Consider the following 10479-nt stretch of genomic DNA (forward strand, 5'->3'; position numbering starts at 1 on the left):
CCTTCATGATTAAGGAGGTTACACGACCAACATCTTACAGGTTAGCTCACCTGGACGGTACAGACGTACCCAATTCATGGCACATCGACAAGCTTAGGCGTTTCTATGCTTAACTACTAAGATATGTACCCCTCTTGTACTTTTGATTTAATTCAATAAAGCTATTATGATTTCTCCGACCACTCTAATGTGTCACTTCGAAGTCTTTTGTTATTCTAACTCAACTAGTTAAAACCGACCACCATTCCTTCTTGGGTTTTTGGAGCAGGCCCTGTCTCCAGTTCCTCCCAACGCGTGCACGGGATCTGCTCTCTACGCTATGGGTGATCGGCAGGTCCTCTCTGGTTTGAATTGTGTGTGTCTACGTGTGCACAAGCTACGCACCTCACACTCCGACCACAAGACAAACCAGGGCCATATAAACTTTTCAAGATGACATGTCGACTAAACTGGTACAACTAAACAGAATGCTAACATATTCTCACTTAGTTACACCAACATGATATCCAAGCTTAAATAAGTCTTGTACAAAACAAACAAGCTTATGCTGATTTACAGTTACGTTATTACAAGCTTGCCTGAAAAGGTCCAAGTTTACAATAACACAAGTACATCTTCTTCCACAGCTATAGCCTATACTATAGGCCGGTCAGGGCATGTGGCACCTGCTGCTCGCTAGGCCTAACATCATGCAAGGGTCTTGGAGACTCTGGCGTTGATCGAGCTAAAGAAGATGGCCCCGTCGATGCCTGGCTGATCGAGACCGCAGGCTTCGCCGGTTGGCTTAAAAATGACAGTGATTCTAGCTGACTTGTTGATGGCATTCCCTATACAGGTGGTGTCGCGCCTCCACATAGGTTAATATCGCTAATTATTTTCGCCGACAAGTCCAGCTGGGTCATCCGTAGCTCCTCAGCCTTGTCTAGATCTACCTCCTTTAGGTATCCAGCCTCCAGGTGCTTGAGATCGATCAAGGGGTAGTGAGCACGTACCATGCTTAGCACATGTGCGCCTGTGTACTCACCCGCCTCCTTCATGAACTCCTAGAACCATCCCCATGCCTTTCGGCCTCTCTGGATCAATCCCAGCTGTGGCATCCTTGGCACGTCCTCTGCTAGCGTCGGATTGATGAGGTTAAGGACTGGCAAAAGCCCGTTGCCACCTCCTGGCACTGGTTTTTCCAGGTGTCATGATCATTGGTGATCTCTTGGCACTGCGCCTTCCAGCCGTCGTGGTCTTTTATCACGGCCTCCAGATGCTTCTTCGCATTGATTTTTATAACTGCAAACCGTACATGCTGTTAAGACGTTATATTATGCCAAACTATGGCAGGCAACAAAAATGGGCAAAGGGGTTTGGAGAACTTACCTTTTAGCTCCTCTGTCATTTTGGTCGTGTGGTCCTAGAGCTTCGACTGGTCTTGCACCAGTTTTCTGTTGTCCTCTTTCAAGCGATCACACTCCACGACCACACGACTGTTCTCCTCTCGGAGACGGACCACTTTGGCTTCTAAGCCTGCACTACAACTATTACTACCAATAGCGCAACAGCACTTGTCAGTAGTCCTTGTGATAAAGTGGCTACTTACTTGTTCTTTCCCGCTCTTTATTACTGAGCTGGATGACTAGGTTCTGGTTCTAGGACTCTTGCACCGTCTTTTCATGGTTGGCGGCTTCAAGTTGTTGGCGCAAGCGTTCCACCTCCGCCGTCAGCTCCTTGTTTCTTGCAGCGATCCCCTCAAACTGGTTGAAGCATTTCTTGTGGTACCTTGTGGTCTTCATTAAGTCCTATGTGCAGATAGCTAAGTAAGACAGCTATGACTAGACAGCGAGATCAGGGGGTGAAGCGAAGCTTACCTATACTTCCGTCACCAGCCATTTCGCCGCCCGTTCAACTTTCTTGGTTTCTTCGACCTTCGGGATTTCCTCATGGACAACCCATTGGTTGTTCCACCAACGTGACACATACACATGTTGTCGCTTGTCCTGCGGATGGCCTAGGACCTCCTCCACTTCATCCTCTTTGGGCTCTTCTTCGGGTCTCGGTGCTGGTCCAGCGTCAGCAGCTTCTGCGATCACCAAAGCCTTCCCACGAGCTTCAGCGTCGGTGAATGTGGGCTATGCTCTCACTCTTGGTTGTTGCTCCTCGGTCTGCTCCATCACCCTCGATGCTGAAGTGTTGCCCTCAGCAGGTTTGGCACTCGGAGCACTCATGCCCGGCTTAGTTGGTCCCTCGACCACCTGCTCAGGGGCTGTTGTCTGACTGCTCTCTTGCTGAGGCCCCGACGGATCTTCTGCTATGACTTCCTTGGTGACCGGCTGCTGGGTAGTCTATTCTAAACTTATTGGTGGAGCCATGAAACTTCTGACTAGCTGGTCTGGACTTTATGTGGATGCCAAACTACTACATCCGAGAAAAGTTTAGAAGGCAACCATATTCAATGCATATTGCTAACTTATAATAAGGTTACAAATACTTACATGTTAGAAGCGTGGAATGATGTGGCGAAGGCGTGTCTCTTTGGCCGCACTTGCTCCACGTGCTATGCGGGTGACTCCTGGTCTCCCTCTACATCTAGCACTGTCACTAGGCCTTGATGCTAGACACCTCCGCCGCTTGTCCTTTGCGATGCAGTGGTCGGTGGTGTGCTCGGTCGGGTTGTCTCTCCCATCGCCGGTCGCGTTCCTTGCCCAGGTACTCCCGAGGTCAACCCAGCTGCATCCTTCATCGCCATCGGCAATGTGGGTCCCATAGGCGCGGAGGAGACACCCTGCTCCATCGACTCCAGTTGTTTTCTCCTCTTTCAAGGGACAAGTTAAAAGGTGTCTGCATCCTCTCCCTCCTCTGCATCATTGACCGACCAGGCAAAAATTGCCTGTCGACGCTTGCTGGCCGATTTCTCCTTTGGGCCCTCCTCGGGCTAATTGATACTTAGCGCCCCCTGGTGAGTAGGGTGGTTGCTAATCTCTTCTTTGGCTGTTTGGGGGCAGCCAGCCGCTTACCAGTGGCTAGGGCCACTGCCTCCTCTCTAGCTCCGAGCACTGCCCAGTCGACGTCACTGTCTTGGATCTTGACGTTGGTCTAGGTGGTGGGACCAGCTCCTTGTGGCCACTCCACTCTAGGGGGTGGTGACACAAACACTATCGCTCTATCCTGATCATTAACCTGGGTAACAAAAATGGGTGAACACAGTAAGTTTCCACTTATCCGACCACAATATAAAACTATGGGTACAGGGCAAGATGAGTTACCTTTGGAGGAGGTTGGGCAAGCTTGAAAGCGTGCTCGATGTTGTTCCATCTGGCATAATTTGGATTAGCTAAGTTCAATAGCTCTCCAATTCTGGCTTTGACTTCGATTTTGTCAAGCGCCTCCTGCCTCGTCCTCGTCGGGTCCGCGCTACCTTAATATTCATAGCCAGGATGTACTCTCCTCTAGTAGGGCTAGATCCATCGGCTGATGAAGTTCTCGACCATGCTTGGACCATCCAGTTTCTTCCACGGGATCATTCCAAATATTTCTAGAATCTATTCTAGGTGCTCGGGCTTCTCTGACCAGCTTGTCCTCTTCTCTGGAATGTACCCCACATCGCATAGTGTCATCGTGTTCGGCTCTTCATAGATGTAGAACCATTTCTTGTACCAGTTATCTAGCGACGTGTTCCATGGGCAGTGCAGGTACTGGGCTTTCATGCCATCACGGAGGTTGAGGTACACACCCCCGGCTATCTTCGAACCACCGCTTCCTTTCTTCCGCAGACAGAAAAGATGGCAGAAAAAATTGAAATGGGGCTAGAAGCCGCCATATGCTTCACAAAGATGTATGAAAGTGGCGACAAGGAGGATCGAGTTGGGATGCAGATTGCAAATCCCAATCTCATAGTAAAGACAGAGCCCCTGAAGAAAAGGATGTACTGGAACCCCAAATCCCTGCTTAAAGAAGTCTTCGAACACCATGATCTCACCTGGTTGTGGATCGGGGTACCCCTTGCCCACCGACGCATGCCATCCTATGAGCTCCTTGTTGTGGAGTACCCCCATGGTGATGAGGTCTTCAATGGTCTGCTCGTTGCTTCTTGATTTTCACCACTCCTTCACCATGACTCCTGCTTTCTTCTACGCATCGCTTTTCACCATGACTCTTGCCTTGCTGATGAACGAGGAAATGGCGAAGGATTGATTGGTGGTAATTTCGAATGTATTAGGGTTGGCGAGAGGAAGAAGATGGCTACGGCTACGAATGGCAATGGGGTTCAGTAAAAAGTAACTTACCTATCTTATACTATATTTAACCCAAGAGTTATGTCATTTTGTCTGCCCAAGATTCTTGGGAGACATGCGCACGCGCCGCAGACGGTTGTTTTCACAGCCTCAAGATCTATGCCAATATATGTGCCTCTTCGTTGCCAGTGTGGGAGGGCCCACGCTGACGCACCTACTTACAGGTGCCACGCAACTATTTGCTTGAAAAGACAAAAAGGCAGTATGACGTGCTATACCTGTCTACTTCTTTGACCAGACGTATCAGATTGGACTTGACAGAGCAAGTAAATAAATAAATACAAAAAATAATAGTACAAGTGGCATATGGTTTTTCGCCACACTTCTCATGCTCGAGGACTGTCCAGACCACCATCGTGCTCAGGGACTATTCCGACCACTCTCATGCTCGGGGACTATCTAGACCACCATCGTGCTTGGGGACTGTTTTGACCACTCTAATGCTCGAGGACTGTCCAGACCACCATCATGCTCGGGGACTCTTCTAACCACTCTCATGCTCGGGGACTGCCCCAACCACTCTCCGAACATTGCTCGGAGATCGCTCTCCTCGGCTACATGTGATTTGTACTCACATACAGTTGAGAAGCATTTCTTTAGACCTTGCTACAAGGCTGATGCCTTCGCCTTTCAGCAAGCTCGGGGACTACATCGGTACGATGCACCTGCCGGTGCATCTCGTATTGCTTGTACGACGATTGGATTCTCAACTTCAGTGGGAATTCTTTTTAGACCCTGGCACCACGTGCCTACGTCACCTACTACCAGGCTCAGGGACTAAGTGGGCACACTTCACCTTGCGGTGAATGTGCTTATTTTATCGACCCCTACGCTCTGACTGTTGGCCATAACTACTATTGTACAAGGGTCACTTACATTTCTTTTCAGAAATACAAGTGGGCACACTTGATCAGGAAAGAAATATTTTTCTTTTTTCTTTATAGCACCATGCATTCTTTGGACAACCAGAATCTTCGGCTATAATTATGGTCTACTGCTCTCTGTTCTGACCAGAATACTAGCACATTCGCTTGGTTAATATTTCAACCAGATGGAGATGACATGAAGACGGATCACATTAGCTGAAGGAGATCGAATGGCGTGTCACAGCATAATACATGGTGCTCGAGGACTAGCTGTGGGGGTATTAACCCCTATACCCTTACGGCTAGGCTTGGGCTGGCCTAGACCAGGGGGTCTGGCCCACTAGAAGACGATGCGTAGCCCAGCCAATCTGTTCGGAGTCCCGCGCAAGGAATCAAGGCAGATTTGGAGATCAAGCAAGATCCTGGTCGGTTAAAATAGGAATCCTTATCCGGCCACCTATGGCAATTATAGCTGGTTAGGATTAGTTTCTAGATCTGTAACCCTACCCTTCGGACTATATAAGGCGGGCAGGGGACCCCTCTAAAAAATATCTCTCATTGACATACAGCAATAAAATCAGACGCAGGACGTAGGTATTACGCCTTCACGGCGGCCGAACCTGGATAAAACCTCATGTTTGTCTTGCGTCACCATCTTGTTTGTAGCTTGCGCATCTGTCTACCGATAATCTACTACCTTGGGCATACCCCTAGGTAGATTGTCGACCATATTTGATCGACAATAATCGACTGGAGGCCCATCAGGACCCAACACTCCAAATTATGTCAGAGCCAAGGTGCTTCCTTGTTGTTGCCTTTACTGCCAGAAACTACCCTCTTTGCCATTTGTTCCTTATATCACTACTATTAAAGTAACTTCTATGTTCACTGCTTTTATATCACTACTAGTGCATTGCTTTGTTAGTTGTGATTTGTGCCAACACACACCTCTTTTTTGTCCTTGCCCTTCCATAGAAAAAATTTTCTCTTGTGATTTGTGCTAACACATCTTGAAATCTATTAATTGTGATTTGTGTCAACACACACCGCCATGCTCGGCACTGTCCCAGAGCGCTACTCATTGACTAGAGGAGAGATTGGGTTTGACACCTATCCTGTATGGAAGTATGCAAATTAGTGTCTATTTTGGTTTGTGCAATTTCTAATAAGTTCTACATTTCTCTAGGAATCTTGCCAACAACAATCTTGAGGTTTTGCCCACTGTAGAAGATGTTTCCAGGTGATAACATTTCTATTATCTTGATCCTTAGAGGCTTGAGGGGTAACTCACTGACCAAAACTTTGTCACCTGATATGTGCCAACTGACTGGTCTATGGTACATGTAAGTTTACAGCTCTACTCCATTGCATGTCCTGATGCATAAGCTATAGCTTGATCTTATTGACATTGGTTGCCTTCCAAATATACAGTGATGTAAGGGGGAACAATCTCACAGGAACAATTCTAGAGGGCATTGTCTGTTGTTGTGGGTGCAGTGTCTTTGACAGGTGTTTTTGTTTGTCTTTGTCTTTGTGTGCGGGTTTTTGTGTGTGTCTCTCTCCCTCTATCTCTGTGTGTGTCTTTGTGTGTGTTCCCATCTTTCTCTCTGTCCCTCTATTTGTGTGTCTATGTGTGTGTGTGTTTGTGGCTATGGGTGTGGTTGTTATTGTTTATTGGCTATGTTTTATATTTGAGTTGCTCAGTTATAGATGTGCTTTATTTATGTTTTTGGTAGGTTTTTGTGTGTGTCTTTGTGTGTGTGGGGGTGGGAGCTAGCTTTGGTGAGAGTGTGAGTGCATCTGTGTGCGTGGTTGCATCTGTTTTGGGGGATGATCTTTCTTTTTGTTTGTGTGTTTATGTGTTTGTGCCTTCATCTTATTGATTGTATGCTTTGGTGAAATGTAGATGTATGATATCTTCCCGCTTTCCCTAGCCAAGTTTCAGGTTGGAGTCTCTTTTCTCTGCTACCATGCCTCCTGAGGCCCTTGAGATTATTTGTTCTCCTGTCTGTCTGTGACTATAGGAGTAGGAGTATTTGTTCTCTCTCTCTGTTAGTGTGAGTGTGATTTTAAGGTGTGATTGTTTATTTAGTTTAGTTGCATTTTGCCTTTTGAGTTTGCTATGTTTGGTAGCTGCACTCTCTCTATCAACTCTCTCTCTCCCTGTGTGTGTGTATCTTTTTCTTTATATGTGGGTTTGGGTGTGGGTTTTTTTAGTTCTCTTCCATGTCCATGTGAGCCATGCTATAATTAAGAGCTCTAGTTGAACCACCCAAGATGTTTTCCTATTCGTTGTGGTGGAATAAACAATCTATAAGTCGCTCTGCTTCAAGTAGAATTTGTCATTTATTAGTTGACTTTCATTTGCATTCTCAAACTCTGAGGATGGTTATCATGATTTTGGGCAATTTATTGTGTAGCTGGTCTTTTGTATGACTTAATCTATGTGTTTTCATTATTGTAGTGACTTTCTCACCTCTCATGGGTGTCCAGTTGTTCGCCAATCCCTAGGTGCTTTTAGTGAATCACTGATTGTTGTTGTAGTTCATGATTAGATAATTTTATTATTCCTTGGCCTGGGCATGCTAAAGGGAGCATTATTACTGATTGAACTGAATCCACATAAGGTGACTCACAAGTAGATTGAGACTGGAGTTCAGGAACAATGGCATCATAGAATCTTATATATTTTCTATGTTTTATGACCAAGGTCTAGTTAAGCTCTATGCTTTGTAGTCACTGCAGCTTCTCAAGGATGCAATATTTGATCCTGTGTGTGCACCTTGTATCCTTTTCAGTAGTCCACAGACTTGCTCAACGTCTATAAGTTTCTTTGACATTATTTTTTTGCCTATGTTTGCTTATCAGTATAAGTTATTGTCCCTGGTGATTTCTCGTGGGCAGGAATGACGCTCTTTTCCTTTTTGTAGAGCTGCATGAACCACTCATGTTGTCCAAATACTAAAGCATTTAAGAGAGATGAGGTGAGTGCGTGCATTTTTGTCTAAGTGGACCAATTCATTTGTCATGTCATTTTGCCATCAGCAAGGCAGATCTGAGCTGTTGGAATACCACTACAGGACAAGGATGGCCATGCAGTGATAATTTCTCTTACACCTATCAGCAAGGACGAAGAGGTATCCTATTCTTTCTTAAAATTGTTTTGATTAGGCAATCAAGGCGAGAACTTTGGCTATGTATGTTGCACCTATTCTTTTTTTGAAGTTGCTTTTTGCTGCTGATGCAGTAGTTGAAAGTTGTTGCTGCTGCTGGGTGGTTGCTGGTTGAGATACTCAAGGCCAATTGGTGTACAGATTTATGTCCAGGTATGTTCTTTAGGTTGTATCTGGGATGTCTATTGATGTTTTGACGTATATTGCTTGGTTCTTTTATTTATGTGGTGATTACTTGATTTTGTGAGGGAGCATTAGAAGGTGGAGTTGACTTTTTTTAGTTGTAATTTTCATAGCTGTGATGGTCTATTTATTTTGCGTTTTATATGTGATGATTGCTTGCAAGTGTGAGGATTTTGGTCATTCCCTGTAGGTTATATGAGTTGTGTTTTTCTTTAGTGTGTGTTGTTGCTAACATCTTCAGTGTGTGGACTGCTCTGTTGCTGTCGTTGAGGCATTGGATGTGTGTGTTGCATGACTTCACTTTTGTTTGTTTGTATGGCATTCCATCTGAGTGCCTTTTGATATGTAGGGATTGCAGGTATCACTATTTTTAGAGTTTTGTCATTTTTGATATTTTCCCAAGGTTGATTTGAGAAAATTGTTATTCTAATAATCTAATGTCATTTAATTCTGAATGTGTAAGAGTAGATAATTTTTCTCAAGTTTGTAGCATGTTTGATATTAGATGTTTGTTTTAGCCTTTTTGTGTTCATGTTTTGCTAGTTTTTTCCTACTATTTTTCCCTCATGGTGTATGACTGCTCATGGCATCTTTTTGATTTTGCTGTTGTTTTCTTGGTGCTTGGTCCGATGAGTAGAGGAAAAACTATGCTTTTATTTTTTCTTCAACAAAGTCCTAGGAGTGCCTATGCTATTTTTTGTAGGTGGTGATATTTAGTTATCAGCTTTGTTGATCCTATGCAATTGTTTGTTTTGTTCTTTTGGGGTTTCATTGATTTTTAGTTGTTGATCATTTATGGTTCATTTGAGTTTAGCACTCTACATTTTATGTTTGGACTTCCAATCTTTATCTGTATTTTTAGTGAAGTGAATCTAAATTGACCTTTTGTAGGCACTTGATTGTTTTGGCTGTCATCACATTTGTTGGCACAACTGATTTGGCTGAAACAGAGTTATCTCTTGAAAGCCATCTAAGATGTGATTCATCCAAAACCTAGTTGAAATGTAATTTTTTCCATTTACTTGTTACTATATTTTTCCAAGCTAATGTTGGAAGGAGGTGCATCCAGTTTTTCTAAGATGACTGAGCATGGTTGGAATCTCTGCAGGTGGAAACTTGCCAGATCTTGCCATACATGCTGCGAGGGGTCTCATAGATGGCAATTACCTCATTCTGGTGGCATTGCTCGCTAGTGCTCATTCCTTTCTGGTGCTGGCAGCTCAACCATGTGCATGATTTCTGGTGGTATAGCTGTTTGGATACTTTCACTTGTCTTTCTGTGGTTGTTGAGTTGTTAGTTGTGATTTGTGCCAAAACACATCTATTTTTTGTCCTTGTTCTTCCATAGAAAAAATTGTCTCTTGTGATTTGTGATAACACATGTTGAAATCTATTAATTGTGATTTGTGTCAACACACACCTCTTTTTCATCCTTGTCCTTCCATAGAAAAAAATTGTCTCTTGTGATTTGTGCTAACACATCATTAAATATGTTATTTGTGATTTGTGTCAACACAAACCTCCTACCTTGAAATATTCAAATGCACTAACTTATGTGTGCCCAGGGATCAGTCACACACACAAGCTGACAAATTATAAAAGAATATCATCACAGTGTATTTTACATCACGATAATAACATAACTTAGTCTTACACATCACAGCGGAAAATAAAAGATAACTCTCTCTCATGGAACACCATCATAGGGAAGGTCAACTGGTTGACCACAAGCCTAATAATCCTCAGGAAACTTCTCATACACGTTGTCATCTGTTACCCATCCAGGATTTTTATCCAAATATAGAAATAAACAAGCATAAGTACTTCCCATACTTAACAAGATAACATGGGGTTATGCAGCTCAAAAAGATGACACTGGTTTACTGCAGTTAGCACTTTTAGTAAGTCAAGATTTTATTACCAAGTATTATCAAGTTATGCTTAAGCTCCCATTTATACCCACATAATCAGATATCA

General features: G+C 44.2%; 1 long non-coding RNA gene across 1 annotated transcript; it reads left to right on the forward strand.

The window, feature by feature from the left end:
• Positions 1-8076: 8076 nt before the first annotated feature.
• Positions 8077-8473, forward strand: LOC136518859 (uncharacterized). Its single transcript, XR_010774627.1, has 3 exons — positions 8077-8130; positions 8227-8283; positions 8397-8473. It is a non-coding gene; the product is annotated as an uncharacterized lncRNA (long non-coding RNA).
• Positions 8474-10479: the final 2006 nt, after the last annotated feature.

This window comes from Miscanthus floridulus, chromosome 17 (assembly GCF_019320115.1).
Source record: "Miscanthus floridulus cultivar M001 chromosome 17, ASM1932011v1, whole genome shotgun sequence".
NCBI lineage: Eukaryota > Viridiplantae > Streptophyta > Magnoliopsida > Poales > Poaceae > Miscanthus > Miscanthus floridulus.